Source organism: Melospiza melodia, chromosome 5 (assembly GCF_035770615.1).
Source record: "Melospiza melodia melodia isolate bMelMel2 chromosome 5, bMelMel2.pri, whole genome shotgun sequence".
Taxonomy (NCBI): Eukaryota; Metazoa; Chordata; class Aves; order Passeriformes; family Passerellidae; genus Melospiza; species Melospiza melodia.
In genome coordinates this window covers 29,843,170-29,862,714 of record NC_086198.1, presented here as the reverse complement: position 1 = coordinate 29,862,714, position 19,545 = coordinate 29,843,170, and the positions used below count along the sequence as shown (strand labels likewise).

Here is a 19,545-nt window from a genome sequence, read left to right as displayed (position 1 = left end):
ACCACTACATAATGTTTCAGGCATTCAGAGTTCATTACAGATGTAGCTGCTCATATGTCTGAAAACCAGAATTCATGGCCAAATGTCTGTAAAAGACTAAATTAAGGATAACCTGTGAAAAAATTGGTTTAAGTAACTACGCAATGTCCTAATGGGACTCTTTGGCAGAGCCAAACCAGAACCAGATCCCACAGCTCAGCTGAGGCTCCTTGTGCTCCAGACTGTCAAATACGCCTCCAGTTTCAGCTGGGCACCCTAGAAAAATCTATTGTGGGCTGGCTTAGAACAAGAAATTTGGGAGGATATGGGAGGATAATTGAAAAAGTTATGAGAGGATAACACCGCAGGAAATATTATTAAAATGTTGATGAATGTGCTTAGTCTCCCTTGCTGCTACACCATCCCACCCTTCGGTCTGAGTGGTGCCTCTAACTTACTCCAGGACAGGCACAACCCAGAGAGCTCTCAGTGACATCTTCCTGCTCCCATAATCCATCCAGAACAAACCTCCTGGGAGACGTTTTTCTTCCCTAGCCCACAATTAAGTGACTTCTTCTCTCCTGCCTCTTCCTGTTTATGCACTCCTGCTCCGCGGCGATTGGGCTCGGCACTGGAGCGTCACATCTCTCTGTACGGGATGGCCTCCTTCCTTCCCTGCCTCCCAAATCCTTCTCCCTTAAACTTGCTTCTGTGCATCTTTAATTAGCACATTGCCAGCTTCAGGCACCACGACACTTTCTCCTGCTTAAATCCTCCTCAAAGTATGATCACGTTACCTTGCATATTACAAAGTATGGAAATGTTTAATGATGAAAAGCCCTTTTATTCTGTTGAACTTGATGAGATTTTCAATACCCTGCTGTGTTAAACCTCCATGTACACAGAGAAAAGCAACAAAGGTTTAGGAATGGAATAGTTCAGGCCACACTGTTGACATCTCAATTTGTTGGATTAGGGAAACAGCCTTGCACCTGCCCTGCATTCAGCACTACAAGGTTAACTCCAGTTTCAAGGCATTAGCTTGAATGCAAATAAAATATGTTTACTCAGTTAGGTTTGAACATGTGTTGCCTCAGTTGCCTGATAGCCTACCATGACATTTATATTTGTGTTGATTCTTACAGTTAGGGTAAATCTCTATAACTTTTAGGCTGGTTTTTTTTGGGTTTTTTTTTTTTTTTTTTTTTTTTTTTTTTTTTTTTTTGTTCAAATACCAAAAAAAAAAAAGAAAGAAAAAAGAAAGCAGCAATAGAGTATGTTTGATTTTTCTTAGATTTGGACAGTGTTCAGATAAAACAACCCTATTTACTCCTGGATTTCTTATTGAACATTCCATTTCAGGAAATATTTTACATCAAGTTCACACTCTTTCAGGCGCAAAAGTGTTAGCCTGTGAGCTGGTGCCATCACTGAAAAATCCTTAATTCCTGATTTCTGATGATGATTTTGTAGGGATTTACTTACAGCAGCCATAGCCCATCCCAGCACTCTGCCTCTGCAGAACAGGATGCTGCCAGCTCTTTGTAGTCCACCAGAAGCAAAACTCAAAGGATGGTTCCTCTAAAAGACTTTGTCTGACAGATCCTCATACGTCATTTCTTGGCACCTATCTGTCAAATTATTTGGCAGTTCTCTCCATACGAATTGTAGCAGTTTAGCTGCAACAATTTCCAGATCAAAGCTGTCAATCACTCGGCAATTCCCACAAGGACATGCAAAAGGACCTGACAGGAAAATTAGTTAAAGCTGCAATAATCTAGAAGATGTGAAAAATATTTTTAAAAAATTAAAAAAAAAGAAAGAAAAGAAAGATTTCCCGAATTATATGGATTGAAGTTCAATTACTGTTTTCCTTTGAACAATTTAAGACACTGAGCTATCATAGCCACTAGATCTGCAGGAAAAGATCTAGAAAGGGACTTGCAATTCATCTGTTTCCTTGGCATTCCCTTCCTTTCCAATTAAATATGCTTTTCTTTTCTTCACCATTATTGTGAGGAGGCAGTAAACTTCAGTCTAAATGAACATTTACATGAAAGTCAGAGCTCTCCAAGGCATCCACTGAAACTTCTTTAATACAATATTTGCTTTAATTTGATTTTTTCTCTTGCCAGTGGGAGAGTTTCAATCACATTTGGTATGATTTATAATTGTGCACCCCCTCGTCCTGCAGCGGTCATTCCTTTCCTAAAACTGCATCACTTGACCAGAAAGAATTCCTTTTACAAGTAAACAGCTGAGCAATCAATACTGTCCACAGATGACAGTGAGCACAGTGCATTTTTTAATAGAGTCTCTCAAATGTCAGAAACCTCACTTTAATCTCCAAGAAATATAATCTGTTTACCTCACCTGCAGCCTCTTGGTCGTCTCCTTCAGGAAGACTGCTTTCTTGGGCTCACTGAATAATCTCTTCTACTTTATTTTATGAAAAACCCACCTTCATCAGACATACTTCAAGCAATCTTTACCTCCCTGGATACAAGTGAATAGGGGAATCATATTCTGTGATTCTCCTTTATTTATCTCTCCACTTCAAAATATGAAGCCACATACAAAGGGTTATGATGCAAGCATCTTCTTAAAGTTATTTAATCCTGCCTCCATGATATTGATATCACTTTGTTTTATTAAAATAATCTGCCACATGCTATTGGCACTGCCTCTCAAAGAAACAAATTCTTCTTCTAAAGAGGGAACCTTGACAAAATGTATTATTCAAAGTATTAAAAATTAGTATTTATCTGTATATATCTGTATTTATACAGATATATATCTTATATTTATTTAAGATATTTACACAGATATATATATCTTATGTTTATGTAATACTAATTTAAAAATTAGTATTGACCTTATATATATCTGTATTTATACAGATATCCTAAACTTTTACCAAACATAGAATGATGTGCAAAAAAAAAAAAAAAAGGCTAAAATCAGCAGGAGAAAAGGAAAATTCTAATGATTTACAAAATAACTATTTTTTTCAATTACTAATCTATGCTATGACATGTCAAAGCACTACCATGATTGTTAGAATATGGAACCCAAAGCAAAAAAAATTGTTTATCTAAAACAAACACATACTCTGGGTTGGATTTTCTGTCCCCACTCTTAACTCCACATACTTTGTTGCATGTCTGCATAGCACTACATATCTGTACAATGATTTCAGTAAAGTAAGCACCTAGACATGTCTGCATGTGTACTTTCTGCTTAGCTATGTATGTATAGTTTTTTGCTTACTGATCAGACATATAACTGATGGAAAAATTAGAGCCTACATCCTTCTGTCCCTGTAGGTTCATAGGATGTCAGGGTTTGGTTTTTGTGAGATTTCTCTATCTTGCAATCTGAAGCTCTTAACAAATCATTATTTATCACCTATTTCAGCTTCTTAGAGCTGTGGGAAAACCCAGGAGATTTCTGTATAGTTCTTTGGTTTCTTCTGGGGAACTTTGGGCTTTATTTCAGAAACAATGCACATTACGCAGCCCTGGGTCAGGTATTGCATCTGTGTTAATTGTTGGCTTAAAACTATTTCCCTGCCTACATTGCAAATGACAGCAGTCTTTCAAACCCTTTTTTCCTCTTCTTGATCCTAACAGAATATCCTTACAACAAAGACAGCAAATTTTGCATATGCATGTTGCATGAAAAAGAGCAATGTAGAGACAAGTTTCCTCCAGGAGAAGGACCAATGTGCGGTTCCTCAGGAGTTAACATAGCCTGCAAAATAAACTGATATGCATTTCTGTAATGTATGTACTCTAACTTGTTTTACTTGCTTTTAGAGTGGCTACAGTCCAGATGTGCATAAAGTATACATATATATTTATATACATATTTGTGCATGGTTGTTTCACTTGACTGTATTATTAAAGACAAGGCAGAAAACCACAAAGAAAACCTGCCAAGCACTGAGCTAGGGCAAGATTTGCAGCCTCTTGGGCCTGAGACACTCACACGAGGGGACATTCCCAAAGAAGCTGCAAACACATAATCAGCCAAACATTCTGTAAAGCAGAAATCCCCTGCACCGCTCAGGAAATCCTGCCAGCCTGCCACCAAACACCCAGAGCCACCAGCAACCTGAGAGCTGAGTGAAACCTCTTCATGCCATGCCAGAGAAGCTCTTAACCCATGGTAATGTGGGGAAGGGCTAAAACCACTGCAGCCCCCTTCCTAGAGCCATGGCTTTTGGCTGGAGCACTTCAGCAGACAGAACTTACCAGTCACACCACGGAGGGTGAGAGTGAGACACTGAAATGCATCATCCCCAAATCAAAGTTGAGGATCCACAACACGACTGTGCATAGGCTGCTCAGAAATGAGTACTCACAGTGAATGCAAATGGACTAACACTGATATTAAGGGGAAAACCCAGAGAAGTGCTGTCTCCTAATCCTCTGGGCCACCCATTTGTCTGGTCACTCCCTGTCCTCCTAATGCACCCCAAAAGCTATCCCACCAAAACACTGGGATTTACCTTATAGCTTAAATCTAACTAAAACCCCATCAGACTTCTCACAATCCCAAAATTCCCCTTTTTCATCATCCTAATGAGGTGCAGCTCCTTGTTTCCAGATGTGGCACTGCCCTGAAAGCAGAAAGCCCCAATGGCATCAATGCACAAACTTCCTTGCTCTGTGAGAATGTGTTGTTGCCTGACAGAAACTTCTGTGATGCATTTGATTGCCTCTATCAATGCCTTATCAATGCTTTCCTGTGGTGAGCAGCATTTTGAACAGTGCTCATGTCCATCTGTGAGCATTAGCTCTGTGGGAAAAATCTCCTGGTTGTTTTCTTATGGAAAACTCATAAAAAAAAGATATCCATTCGCCTGAACCAGGGCCTCGCCAGAATATTATTAACTTTAAATCCAACAAATAAAAATAGTGAGGGTGCACATCAATATCTGGAATCATATTTAATATTACGCTCTACCAAGCCCTGAAGAAACATCATTGTATGGCTAATACTGCAGTGAACAAGGAGTAACACACTTGAAGGCAGAGGCTGTCATTTACAGATGTGCTTTGGATAAGATTTGCAACATGCAAGTCTGAGTCTCCCTCTTCCTTTCAGCTCTTACAGAGGTGCAGGGAGCTGGGAAGCAGAGGCACAGGAGGATGGACTGAATTTGATGGACTCTCTTATCTGTCACCTCCAACTGAGGATTCTTTGAACTGCTCTCCCTACTGATTCATAACAACAGTGGAGCACCATGTCTTATTCTTCACCAAGGCTGCTGGGACATAGTGTTGGAGAGCCTCAAAGCAAATGCTGGCTGTGAAGGAACCTTAGAAGAAACACCTTTCTCACTTCACCTGAGCCATATAAAGTTACCTCCCACCTGAGAACTGATATGTCTTCGCCAATTCTGAATCACCTTAATGGAAATAAACTTTTGGGATAACAGTTGTGACTGTTTCCCCTCTGTTAAGGTGACACTGAAAAACTGCTTCCAGTTTCCTCCTGCCAATCTGCACCCCTGAAGCTGAGGACTCAGACCGAGCTAGAAGGAAATTATCAAAGGGATGCCTCAAATCTTTGTACTTCCCCAAGTATATTCACCTTAGCATACACCACTACTAAAACCTCCACCCAGACACAGATGGAAAGAGAAAATGACAGGCTTTTGTTTGGGTGCTTCAAATGTTTATTGTCTTCTTCATTCTGCTTTTTCAGCTTAAATTGTAGTCAGCTTATAATGTCATTACTGGTATGAAAACCATCCTGACAAGTATTCCATGTACTCTATAAAGATGCCCATTAATTTACACCACATTTCCTTTTTGTTCTTAATTGCCCAAATACTTTGTGCATTTTATATACATGTTTTCTGGACTTTGTGACACCTAATCTTCACTGTCTGTCAAAAGGAAATGCATTCTCCCTATTGCTGTAAGTATTAGAATTTCTCAGATCAGTCTGGATTACCTGCAAACTTTCCCTTTCACTCTTCAATTTATGGATCATCAAACTAGATGGGAAATTTTTTAGCACAGTATCTATTTTCATACACTGTTGTATTCATATTGTTGCATAATTATATTTCCTGAGTCTCATACCTTCTCTCAATGGTCTTCTCACGGCAGATCTTCACAGCAGTGGTGTTGTATTCATATTGCTGTACAATTATATTTCCAGAGCCTCATACCTTCTGGGTGGCTTTCTCATGGCAGATCTTCACAGCAGTGGTGTTGTTGCTTCTCGGTCAGGGCTCCTCTCCCAGGCTCTCCCTGACCACCCCGCCCCCTTTTATCTCAGCTACCTCCATGGGCTACAGCTGCTGCCCAATCAAGGACATCACAGCTGCAGCCCATTTACAATAACTAGAATCAGGGCAGGGTCACTAATACAATACAAAGATCTTTCACTGCCATACATATATTTACAATACATAAGTTAACTCAGGCCCCCACATTTCCCCCTTTACTTTTACCAATTTTACAATTACCATAGACATTTTTGTCCCAGCTCTCAGGCTGCCACAGCTCGCAGCTGTCTAGTCCCAGCTCTCTGGCTGCCACAGCTCATACATAGAATATATACATATCCTCCTTTTTTTTCTTTTTTTTTTTTCTCTTTTTTTTCTTTTTTTTTTTTTTTTTCTTTTTTTTTTTTTTTTCTTCTTTTTTTTTTTTTTTTTCCTTTTACTTCTAGCAACCCTACAACTACAATACACATATCTGTCCCAACTCTCAGGCTGCCATACACATATCTGTCCCAGCTCTCAGGCTGCCACACACACATATCTGTCCCAGCTCTCAGGCTGCCACAGCTCGCAGCTGTCTTTACCTTTATAGTCCCAGCTCTCAGGCTGCCACAGCTCGCAGCTGTCCTTACTTCTAGAGTCCCAGCTCTCAGGCTGCCCCAGCTCTCGGCTGTCCTATCTTCTAGAGTCCCAGCTCTCAGGCTGCCCCAGCTCTCGGCTGTCCTATCTTCTAGAGTCCCAGCTCTCAGGCTGCCACAGCTCTCGGCTGTCCTTTCTTCTAGAGTCCCAGCTCTCAGGCTGCCCCAGCTCTCGGCTGTCCTATCTTCTAGAGTCCCAGCTCTCAGGCTGCCACAGCTCTCGGCTGTCCTTTCTTCTAGAGTCCCAGCTCTCAGGCTGCCCCAGCTCTCGGCTGTCCTTTCTTCTAGAGTCCCAGCTCTCAGGCTGCCACAGCTCTCGGCTGTCCTTTCTTCTAGAGTCCCAGCTCTCAGGCTGCCACAGCTCTCGGCTGTCCTTTCTTCTAGAGTCCCAGCTCTCAGGCTGCCACAGCTCTCGGCTGTCCTTTCTAGAGTCCCAGCTCTCAGGCTGCCACAGCTCTCGGCTGTCCTTTCTTCTAGAGTCCCAGCTCTCAGGCTGCCACAGCTCTCGGCTGTCCTTTCTTCTAGAGTCCCAGCTCTCTGGCTGCCACAGTTCTCGGCTGTCCTATCTTCTGTCCCAGCTCTCTGGCTGCCACAGCTCTCGGCTGTCCTATCTTCTGTCCCAGCTCTCGGCTGTCCGGGGGATTCCATACCTTCTTTAGATGTTCGTTGTGGCTGCAGATCTTTATCACGTCAGGGTCACCAGATGTTGTATTTCTATTGTTGTATAATTATATTTCCTGAGTCTCATAGCTTCTTGGTGGTTTTCTCATGGCAGATCTTCACAGCAGTGGTGTTGTTGCTTCTCGGTCAGGGCTCCTCTCCCAGGCTCTCCCTGACCACCCCGCCCCCTTTTATCTCAGCTACCTCCATGGGCTACAGCTGCTGCCCAATCAAGGACATCACAGCTGCAGCCCATTTACAATAACTAGAATCAGGGCAGGGTCACTAATACAATACAAAGATCTTTCACTGCCATACATATATTTACAATACATAAGTTAACTCAGGCCCCCACAATACACAAAGCAGGAGGTTGCATCATCTCTTTCATGAAGTATTCCAGTAATCTCTGGATTAATAAATTTCTTGCCCTTGTCAATTTGTCTCTTTGATTAGTCTTCTTTTTTATTGTAATCAGAACTGGCATGGGGAAGCACCTTAGGCTGTTTTGACCAATTATACCTTCAATCCTTGAAATCATCTTTTTGGCATGTCTGATTAAAATGGATCAATTAAAAAGGACATTTTGCTATTCCTTGACATGAACTCCTCACTTTTCAGTCCCATCTCATATTTTAGTTCCCAAGAGTTACGGCGCCATTAGAAGATTTTTTTTTTTCTGTAATCAAACTATGATAATTCTTTTTATAATGGTGCAATTATCTCCTCTCATCTGGTTTCACCTTAGCTAGCTCAGTGAGTCATAGACCTTTACATCTACTGCATCTACGCCCACTGATGATCAACAAGGAGCGACAGTCCCTGGGATTCATTTGCTCTCCGCAATGGATTTACAAGGAAGCACTTGCTTAGACACCCTTCAGTTCAAGCTCTGAAATAAAAATGTGCAGGCAGAGTGTACTGTCTACTTCATGCATTCATTTTTTCAATGATACCCACTAAAAGAAGGTCTAATTCTTTCTCTCCTGATAGTGTAGAACATGTTACAATCACTATTGTTGTGGTTATATAAAAGTAGTATAAATAATGCAAATACAACCCAGCACCTCCAGTTGCTTAACTGTTCTGTGTTTCCTTTCAGTTTTCCTTTTCTTACAGAAAAGAGTAATGGTTAAGACTTGAAAAGTCCTGCAAGACTAGCACCACAGTGACAGGTGTCTTCTGCCTAGAGCAGGACTACAGCAACCAGATTAAAAGGATCAGTACCTGCTCTTACATTTGGAAGTAGTCATGTCTTCCATGCATCTGTTGAACACAAAAGATTTCTGATAGGCTCATGTTTTCAATTTTAAGTCACACGTAGAGGACATAAATGAACCATGCCAAGAGAAATTCTTGTTTGCTAAACCCTCTATAAGTCCTGCCCTGGAACAACTTTGACTCTGAAACAACATTTCCTTTGAGTCCTGGCTGATCTTCCTTTGAAAATCTTGAGGAGGCACATAATTTCTACTCCATGAGTGTCTAGCCAGGGCTGAGAATAGAATACAAAATTAATAAATAACAAAAAAATTTATGAAATTACCTTCATTTAGCCTCTTATGTGTTTACTTTATCTATATGAAAGAAGGATTTTTTTTTTGGTCAGAATTCCTCATGAAAAGCAGAGTTCAAAGTCGTGAGGGCATGAACAACATGCACAGAAGCCAAAATGAAAATATGCATGTTACAAGAACTCATACAAGAAATTCTTGCACATTCATGGAATGTGACTCTTCTGACCAGGTTTGAGCAGGCAGGGAAGGTAACGTCAATCTTCAGTGGCTGCTGCTAATCCATAAGGTAAAAGCCCCAACAGTATGGGGTTTCTAAACTCATTCCAATAATGAATCCATTCAAACAGAGCATGGAGCGTTTTCCTTCCCAGACAACAACCAAAAGTGTTGTAACTCTACGTCACTTGTGCTCAGGCAGCATTCCTGGGAAGGCCCTGGCTGAAAAGGAACCCTGGTCCTGCAATGGAAGGCGGTGATCTGTGATTTGGGAAGTAACAATCTTTGTACTTTGTAACCTTCTTGGTGGCCTGAGATAATCCCTGCAATCTCTTTGTTCCTCCACTCCCTGCCTATAAAATGCTGATAATGCTGCTCCTTTTTCTAGAACTCAGAAGAAACGGGTCTGTGTGGTACTTGGATGCTGCAGGTGCCAGGATTGCACAAGCACTGATAGAGAGAGCAGCCTTTGTGGAAACCAAGCTGAGTTGGTTTAAACCAGAAGAGAATGAACCACAGCCAGACAATAGGGTTGACGAGAATACAGCTCTCACCTGTGAGTTACTAGGGACAAACCAACCCAATGTGCCAAAATTTCTGTCTCTCCTGGCCTGTGAGCCAAGTGCTGGTGAGTTCAGTGGGAAAATGCTGGAATGCATGACTTTTCATTACCAGATATTTAGTCTAGGGCAGAAAAATTCTGGTGTGACCCTGATCTCCAAAGCCAGGACAAGTTCTCAGAACACTGACTTATGGTTCCTTTTTTAACCAAACCTGTGTAAATCAGCATGCATCTGGCAAGGACCAACTCTCCATGTTGTGCAAGATCAACGGCCCAGGTGGGCCCAGGGGACACACTGAATGAGCTCCTGGAGCTGGATCATAGCCTACAAAGGAAGAGACAGTTCAATATATGAACAAAACCAACAAAATACATCCAGGGAAGCTTTAGGAAAGCTGTGCATCTTCCACCTAAATCAATAGATTTTTTTCCCCTTTTCTGTCTTGCACATGTTTCTTCCTCATTCTCTTAGCTTCACAGCATTGCTCCTCTCAGTCTTTTCTTCACTGTACGCTTTGGGAAGAGTCCAGCCAAAATCTCTCTTCTCCAGGAAATACAGATTTCAAGAAATGCAGACAACAAAGGTTCTTCAAGTCTCAATATAAATTTGATCATGCAGGTTGATATGAAACAATCTAACATTGCATAATATCTGAGAGCAGGCAATTTCAGGATTATAGAAGAATCTGGAAAATTACATAAGAATTCTCCTTTTGCTGTAGGAGATTTAAAGCCACACCTTCATTCAATCAGGAAGATAATTTCTTCTATGCAGCAAGTTTCAAATTCTGCTTATGACCTTGGTGTCATGACAATTTTGGTACTAACTTATTCCACACTTTAAGTATTGCTACTAGAACTGTGAATAATCATCAAAATTAACTAGCCTATAGACTGATTAAATAATTTCCTCCAATTTGCATTTGATATGTTTATGAAGTGCTGGAGGGTGCTATTTGCTCTTTTTACTGCTGTTAAACACTGTGTCTGGGTTTTTGGCACAGGTGCAGTACTATTATGGTTACTACAAAATTTTTATCAGATTACAGCGTGAGTTACCATTTGATACTGCAAAAATGCCAGTAGGTAGTAGATAAATATTAAGACACAATTAGCTGCCATGACCTTTTATTGCTTGGGAATTCATTAATATTGAGATAAGGCTCCTTTCTGTGGCAATGACAATTATTTTTAAAAGTTACATAGTCTTACAAGAAATAGTGTAAGAGAGAAGCTGACTATAAACAATGTAAGCACGTGGCAATATTAAAGCTCCAAAAAATACAAAGTACTGCCCATGTGTTATTCTTTATGCTTTCTTTGTCCTGCCACTGTCTACAAGACCTATTATCCACAGCAAGCAACTCCCTGTGGGATGTTTTTATTTTGAAGCAGATGAAACTATTGGTGCTAATAGTCAATAAAAACTGTGATTTGAAATGTATTGGAAATAGACGTTTTTAAATGCACGTCTTGGCCCTTTGCACAAGCAAGTGGTTGCTAATGCCAATGTGCATTAGAAATGCACTTGTACTATACTTAGATGTGGTTCAACCACAGTTACAACAGGGCTATTAAAGAGCATTAAAAAAAAGAGGAAAAAAAAGTAGAAAAGAAAAAATACAGGTTAAAAGGGAACATGTTCTGTTGCTCATCTAAACGTTTTCTCTATAATTAGAAAACAAAATTGTTCAAAATTAGACTAAAGAGGTAAAATATTGATATCTTGGAGAACATAAACATACCATACAGAAAACATGCTTACTTACAACAGTCTTGTAAAAAATTCTAAAGATTTTCAGCATGGCTTGGGAAACTAGCTTTAACACAATTAACTGGCAAGTCAGAGAAGACTGTGGACTCCTCTCTTGGAAGGCTCATGTCTGTTGGTCAGGGAAAGTAAACTCTCACCTGCCATCCCCAATGTTTTCCCAGTGTCTTCCCAAACTACTTCAGACCAGCTGCAAATCTCCAGTAATCAAACCCACATGAGCCAAATGGCACAAAAATTAAATCTACGGTGAGTAATGTCGGGTAAAGGAATAATATGTGTGACCATGTGATTGCCTGCATTCCTGGGCTGGAGCTGGAGAGAAGTGGGAAATGCCCAGCTGCCTTAGTTGGAACCGGCTCAAAACTTCATCCGCTTTGGTTCAGTTCTCAAAATAGGGCACATGACCTCTAAGTGAGACAGTACAGTAGGCTGCTTTTACACCACATCGCTGCTCCTGCAGCCCCTAATACCAATTCACTCACTTGTCCAAGCACTGGAGGAGGTACAATTTGACGCTTGCCGAGTCCCAGCGTTATCTTGTTTTGTAATGCATTATCCATAGCAAATTTGCCCCTATCTTTAGGAACAGAGATGACATCTGCTGCAAGAGTGCCCTAACACTTGTCTGTCTGCTGCTTTCAGTGTCATGTGTGTGACATGAGTTAACCTCACAGAAAATCTAATAGCAGGGAAGAGAACTGCTCATTGGAGGTGTCCGTGCTGCTCCTCTTGACCTACTTGGAAAACTATGACTCGACTCTTTGCGGCTTCCCCCATCGCACACAGCTGCAGAAGGCAGCAAAACAGGACCACTTTTAACCAGATCTGAAATGTGCTATATATACATTTGTATGCCTTTGAATAACATTACTTCCAAAGCCCTGTTACTTTATCAAGCCCCCTACACATGCCCCTTTTTCTTTCCCCCATGGAATTGGCATAATGAGAAAATATAGCCTTTTCTCTTCGCAGATAAAGATCCAAATTGCATTTTGTAATCTGACAACTATGTAGTCTGATTTTTTAAAATAAAACAGATAAACTCCCCTTCTCGTTCAAGATGGGATCGTATTTGTTAGTGACAGCTGTTAAAATGCTGCTAAAAATAGATATAGTGTCAACCACTAAAAAGCTAAGTGCTCCTGTGAACCACAAACAGAAAACAAATGAGGTTTCTACTGAATTTGTGGAAAAACTGTGAGCATCTTGCACATACCGTGAAAGGTACTTTATTCTTCCAGCAGCCATCTCTGTCTGCATCACAGGGGAAAGGGAGGGGATCAAATATTTGGTACTAAGGCAGTAGATTGGTATAGTCCCTCAATTTTATTTTCTATCTCCATTTTGCTCTTAAAAATACAATAAAAAAAAATGATGCAACACAAAGACTGAGGCTACATCCAAACATTTAAAATGCCTTTTTCATTTACAACTTTGCCCCCCCCCAAAAAAATCAAGAAAAGTAAAACAAAAAAAGTGCAATCAAAGAGCCAAATACGCTGTAATTCTTAATTAATAAAAAATTTTTGTTCTGGCTATGCCAGTTATTGGGAGAGATGACAGTGTGCTTGGATGCTTTTTGCATGGCTGTGACTCGCCGGGTTCCTTGCAGAGTTGCGTGGAACTTTGCTTTGGAATTGCAGCCTCCAGCCCATCCACGGTAGTTCTGTTCAATTAATAAATGAGCTGTATTCCAAACCAGATGTATGACACAAAATGAGTAAAAAGAGAGAGAACAGAATTGTTCACATTCGATGTTATAATACATCTCAGTAGGTTCCTCCTTTTTAGCTAGATTATGGCTAAAAATAGAGCACTAGTGTAGGCACAGTGAAATATGATTTGCTTCCAATAATACAGTAAACTAATTGTGAAATTAAGCTATTGAATGTGCTGTTATCTCCGAGTCTGGCCTCACCAGCACTTTCTGCTTCCCTGTTTAACATTTATCAAGTTACCCACAAACTTTGACGGATGCAAACAACAGCTGATAAAATATTGCCCTTTCCAAGGCCCCGATCCTACAGACTTCGGCACAGGTAAAATTCCCGGCGAGCAGCCCTTTCCCACGTTTAAAGACTTGCATCGAGACTACTAAAATAGGGCCAAGACTTTCCTTCCTCCAATACCTAGGTTTTTTTCCCTATGATGTTTAAATGCAGAGACATTTAATGCCCCGAACTCAAACATAATCAGTTCTAAAAGACCTTAGCCACAAGTGAAATATTATTTCAAAACCAGCATCGCTGTTAGCACCGATTTTCCTGTTAGTGTGCGGAACCGGGGCGGGCTTGCCCCAGCGCAGCCCCGCGAGTGCGGCGCGGATGCTCCCGCGGCTTGCCCGTATCCCGGGACACAAGGGCACGCTGGGGGGCAGCGGGGACCGGCTCCCCCCGCCCGGCAGCGGCGGGGACGGGGGGATGGAAGGCGCAGGCCCGGCGGGGGGGAGCGCAGCCTCCTCCCGCCATCCCGTCCAGGGGCGCTCCGCTCCCCGCAGCCCGCCCGGGGGCCGAGCGGGGCGGTCGGAGCGCGGAGCGGAGCGGAGGGGAGGGGTGTTCCGCCGCCGCCAGGGCCGGGAGAGACGCTCCGCCTGGGGAAGGGCACGGGGAGACACTCCTCCTCCCCCGCCGCCCGCCCTCCTTCCCTTCCTCCGGCGGCTCCGCGAACCAGGAACCGCGGCGGCGGCGGGCTCCGTGCGTGAGAAACCCCGCGGCGCCGGGAGCCGCCGGGAGCCGCCGCGGCGGGCGGCGCGGGAGGGGCGGCGGGGGCGCCGCGGCCGCCGGGCGCTGCGAGGGGCCGGGCGGCACCGGAGGGGGCGGGGGGGAGGAAAAAGTTTACACCCTCGCCACTCTCCTCCCTCCTCTTCCTTGGTGGCGCAGATGGGAGTTTTACCTGGAATGACATAAGTTTGATTTTTTTTTTTCGGGTTTGTTTTTTGGTTTTTTTTTTTTTTTTTTTTGGAGGGTGTCTCTCTCCCGCCTTCCCTCTCCGCCCCCTCTTCTTTTCCCCCCCACCCCCAAAAAACCCCTTCCTCCTCCACCGGTGCTGGATCCACCCCCCGTTCCCCTCCGCCGGCGGGCGAGGGTGTGACCCGCGGGAACACCCACCCACCTAGGCGTCCATGGTGGGAGCTGTCCGCCGAGCCGAGCCGAGCCGAGCCGCGCCGCGGGCACCCCGCCGCCTGCCGCCGCAGCTCCCTCCCTCCCGCCGCCCGGCCGCGCTCCCGGTGCTTCCTCCGCGTACTTTTTTTTTTTTTTTTTTTCCTCTCTACCCTGGGTGGCGGTGCGGGCTCCCGGATGGTTCGCTGCCAGTAGCCGGGGGCCGCGTCTCCTCCCCCCGCCGCGCCACCATGTCCTAGGGGAGGTGAGTGAGTGCAGCGCGGAGCCTTGCGCGGGGCGAGCAGCGGCGCGGGGGGCAGCGGGGCGGGTGTCCGACACACCGGCCGGCGTATCCAGGTCACGGCTAGTCCCGTCACCATCCGTGAAAACTTCGCGGGAAGGACACGTCCATTGCTCGCCAGCGCCCGCGGGGAAGCGCGGCGGGGGTGGCGGCTGCTGCTCCGCGGGTCGCGCCGCGGGCGCTGGGAGCCGCCGCCTCGGCCCGTGAGTGTGGGTCGATATTTGGCAGAATAGGAAAACGAGAGGGGCACGTGACAGCCCAAATCCTGGGGATGTTGGCGCTTTCGCCGTGACTCTGGAATACCAACCCGCAGCAGCACACGCGGGGTCCCTGCGGGCGCGCACGGGCGATTGCGGGAGAAGGTGCGCGGTGCCCGGCGCTGCCGCTGCCCGGCGGGCTCAGCCCCCGGCCCCGCTCCTGGGGCACCGCTGTCACCCCGCGGGGCCGGGAGCTGTCCCCGCCGGGCCGTGGGGCGCACCTGGGGCCGGGAGCGGGGCTCTCAGGGGCCGCTGACCGGGGGCTGGGGGCGGTATTTAGCGAGCGAGTTGGAAGCGCATCGCCTGAAAGTTTGCTCGGCGGCTTTTTTCCCTTTCTTTCTTTCTTTTTTTTTTTTTTTTTAAAGGCTTGTCTGGGAAAGGGGTATTCCTGCAGCTGGGACGCAGGCACCCAGGGGGACACTGGGGAATAGGAGGTGGCAGCAACCCCGGGGCCAGGGGTCGTTCCGGCGGCTCCTCTGGCTGGCGGGAGGCAGCGGGCGGGGCGCCCGGCGGGATGCGCGGCTGCCGCGGAGCGGAGCCAGCCCGGCGGGGAGCGGAGGACGAGTCCTTGAACCCTCCTGCGCTCCGCCGCCGTCGCTCCTCCGCTCCTTATTTTTTTTTTACCCCCGTACGTTTTTCTTCTTTCTTTTTCCCCCTTCCACCTAATTACATTAATTTTTAAAAATTTCCCTGGTTAAATCGCCGCTGCATCGGCACGGTGCGCATTCATGCGCCGCTGACAGGCGGAAACCCCGGGCCGGCGGAGAGGCGATGCCCGGCCCTGCCGCCGGCGCGGCGCGGGCACCGGGCGGGGGCGGCCGCGCCCCGCGCACCTCACCTGTGCGCACGGTGCCGGGGCCGCCGCCCGGCCGGGGGCGCGGGGCGGTGCGCGGGGAGCCGCGGGCGGAGCGCGGGGCCGCCGGTCCCTGCGGCTTTAAGGAGATGCGTTTCCCAGGCTGTGTCGCAGCAACTTTGTATCAGTCATGTCGCCCGGCGGGTGAGTGACGGCGCCGCGCAGCCAATGGCGCGCCCGCCTGGCCCCGGCCGCGCCGCGCTCCGGGCCGCGCCCGCCAATCGCGGCGGGCGGCGGGCGGGACGTAAACTTGAACTTTATGTGGGCATGTGACATGTTTTTAAAGGACTTGGCACCTTTTGCCGTCCCCTCCCGGGTGCCGCTCCGTGTCACCGGGCGGCGCGGCGCGCCTCGGGCGGGCGGGCAGGCGGGGGAGGGGCGGGGGAGCCGCGCCGCCCGCCCTGCGCTCCGCGCCGCCCTGCGCTCCGCTCCGCGCCCCGCGCCCCGGGCTCGCCCCGCCGCAACAGGTAGCGGGGCCGGGCCGGCCGGGACACCGCTCCGCGCCCCGCACCGCGGCGGGAGGTGCTGCTGGCCGGGTGAGCCGGGGGGTTCGGCAGCGGGGCCCGGACCCTGCCGCCGTGAAGGGCGGGGAGCGGCGTCTGCACGGGAGGAAGCGCTGTTCTGCATCGCTCGGGGGGCGGGCGGCAGGAGGGGGCCGAAAGCGGGTTTGGGCTGTGGATCCCCCTCCCCCGCGGGCTCCTGGGAGGGAGGGAAGGGAGGGAGCGAGCTTCCGGACACTGCCGGGCCCCCCCACGCGTGACAGCCCGGGCTGCACCTGCGGGAAGGCCGGCTAGGCTGGCGGGGGGGGACAGGGGTGCAGAGCGGTGGCTGCTCGCTGGGAGCTGCGGGGATGCTCCTCGCAGCGGAGGGTGAATGGGGAAATGAGCGCTGCCTGCGCGGATGTTAACGCGCGGGGACGGGGGGGGCCCGCGCCCGGCTCCGCTGGGTCCGGGGGCGGCCGTGCCGGGGCTCCCCGCGCCGCTCCCGTACCCGGGAGAAAGGGGGGAAACCACAGCCCAGCCGCGAAACTCAGGTCCCCCGGGCAGTCTTGTGTCAGCGGCGGTGGCTGTCAGACAGTGAAACTTTAAGGAAATTTGGTTTACAAACACCGAGAATTAAGAAGTGGGTGGCTGCTTGAACCACCAGTTTATTTTTATTTTTTTTTTTGTGAAGCTGGGCTTACTTCAGATTTCCCCGTATCTAGGTGACCTTTTGGTTGCAGGGATACCAGGTACCATTTTATTTTTTATTTGGCTGTTGCTGCGAGACTAGTTTCATGCCTAATTGATCGGAGATTTGTGCTGCGAAGGGCTGCGTTTGTTGATATGTTTGGGGTGAAATGTACAACTAGATGTGTTTAGGGTGAAATATACAACTAGATGTTTTTGGGGTGAAATATACAACTAGGTATGTTTGGAGTGAAATATACAACTAGCAATGTCTCGGTAGTTCTTCAGAGAGGGAGTCTGGATATGCTGCTGTGCTCACAATGTCTCTTGCTTTTGTAAAGTGTCAGGTAGAGATGATCTTGGTTCCAGTATGTAACTGTGCTGAACTTTAGTTGTGGGTGTCCGTGGATGTTGTAGCCCCCAGTCAGATTTGTTTAGTGAAAGTTAGTAAAAAGGCATGTGTGTGCAGTCGGTGAAGTGTGGATTCCGTGGATAGATGTGCTAGTCAAGTTGTAATAAGTTCTGCCCAAAAGAACAAAACCAAACCCTAATGCTACCAGTAACCCCCGAGATTATTAATTTGGTTCTGGTATCCACCGAGGCACTTGGAGGTGACAGAAACCATCACTTGCAGAAATTCTGTTTGCTACTGCACTCTCCCTAGTTCATAGCTCTCGTTTTAAACTGAACTTGTATTAGGCCACAGATAATCTCTGCTGCTTTTTGATCCTCTCAGATATATTCACCAGCCTTTGCAAGTGCAGGATCAGGGCATTTTCTGCTTTTCCTTTGTGTGACTCAGATTTTTATTTGCTGAAGTTTAAGAGTATGTTCGGCTATTGATTGTACATGAAGTTTGGATTTTACTGCTGTGGGAGAAGTCCCTACAATGCTCAAACACTGTTGTAATGTTAGGCCTGCAACAGAGATTTCCTGGCATGCAGTGGTTCTGCTGGTATTTCTGAGAGTTAAAATTAACTTACATCCTAATTTTAAGCCTTAACTAAGTTTCCTGGTTTTCAGAAATGCGGGTCACTCACAGCTGCAATTGATTTCTCTAGGATTTAGGCTTGCTCAGCACTTAAATCAAGGGTAGGTGATTATCTGGGAGCGACTTTATGTGGAATTAGGCACTTCTGTCTGAAAATTTTATACTATAGGAATGTGATTTAATGTACATGATGATGTGAGACATAATTCTGGGTTCTAATACAATTTGTGCTTGAGGGAAATGTAAGCATTGGGCTATAGTTCCAATTAAGTAAGGGCAAAGAAGTATTCAAGTCATTCAGTTTGCAGGTTTTTTTTTTTGTTTTGTTTTTGTTATTTTGCTCAAAATAGCTTAGTTAAGAAGTGTTAAGTAAAGGGGTAGAACACTAAATTAAATATTGGAAAATGAATACATTCTGAAAAGAAAAAAATATTTGCATAATATTGATATTGTAACTGTTGGCAGTTGAGTTTCTGCAGTTCTAATGATACTATGAGCCAAATCCTTAAAAAATAATTGTTGTTACTTATATGTTGGTTTTCAGATTGTTAGAGACGGGGTCATGATTATGCTCCTTACATTGTGAAAGTGGCATGTGGGATGGGAGGGGTTTTTTTAGGGTCCATTTTAGAGCAAGGTTTGCTTTGCTTTATATATTCCTCTTACTGGCTGCCATGGAAGTTTGCAGAATTGGCAGAGTTATGGATCCATTTAACAGCCATGCATTCCCACCTAGTCTGATCCCCTTCCTCTGTGGCAGGAATGTTTCCTACTGATCTGCTGTCCTCCTTGTCTCTCCACACCTTCATGTCTCCTTGGGAGGTTGCACGAGAAGTTTGTGTGGCTGGGAAGGGGCGAGTCAGCTCCCAGCCCCTCAGAACCACTGCTTCCTTCTAAAGCATCCTGGGTTAGGCTGAATAGTGAGGATGATGAAATCTCTTTAAAACAGCAGTCTCCCTTGCTTTGTTGTCCCTGTAACATGGCAGTGGAAGGTCCTTGGAGGAGCAGAGCTCCTCCAAGCTCTGTAATGAGCAATTTCCACTGAGTTTTCATCCTGCCTGCCACCAGCATGTCCTTTCAGGACCTCTCTGGATCCCCTCCTTCCTTACTCCCCTTTCTCTTTTTTAGGTGAGGGACGGCCCCTGGTACAGCTGGCCCTGTCCGTGGGGCTAGGGCCAGCGAGGGTGGGCGGTTTGCTGACATTGCCAAGCCATTCCTTTTGGGCAGGGCTGGGAGCAATAATTTGGGTGTTCCCCAACTGCTGAGCTGTTTTCTCCCTGAGCCCA

General features: G+C 46.3%; 1 protein-coding gene and 1 long non-coding RNA gene across 3 annotated transcripts in view; one reads left to right on the top strand and one right to left on the bottom strand.

The window, feature by feature from the left end:
* LOC134418446 (uncharacterized) overlaps nt 1-14,743 on the bottom strand; it is a 42,947-nt gene extending 28,204 nt beyond the window's left edge. Inside the window, exon 1 of the long non-coding RNA XR_010027776.1 lies at nt 14,702-14,743. This is a non-coding gene — a long non-coding RNA (uncharacterized LOC134418446). The remainder of the gene's footprint in view (nt 1-14,701) is intronic.
* A 77-nt stretch (nt 14,744-14,820) lies between these two features.
* Nucleotides 14,821-19,545, top strand: part of NR3C2 (nuclear receptor subfamily 3 group C member 2) — a 189,094-nt gene continuing 184,369 nt past the window's right edge. The window contains exon 1 of one of the 2 annotated variants that reach the window (XM_063156751.1): nt 14,821-14,953. The gene's annotated coding sequence lies outside the window, so the exon portion shown is untranslated. Of the gene's footprint in view, nt 14,954-16,564; nt 16,636-19,545 lie in introns of those variants that run through there. The other variant, XM_063156752.1, reaches the window with a different exon arrangement.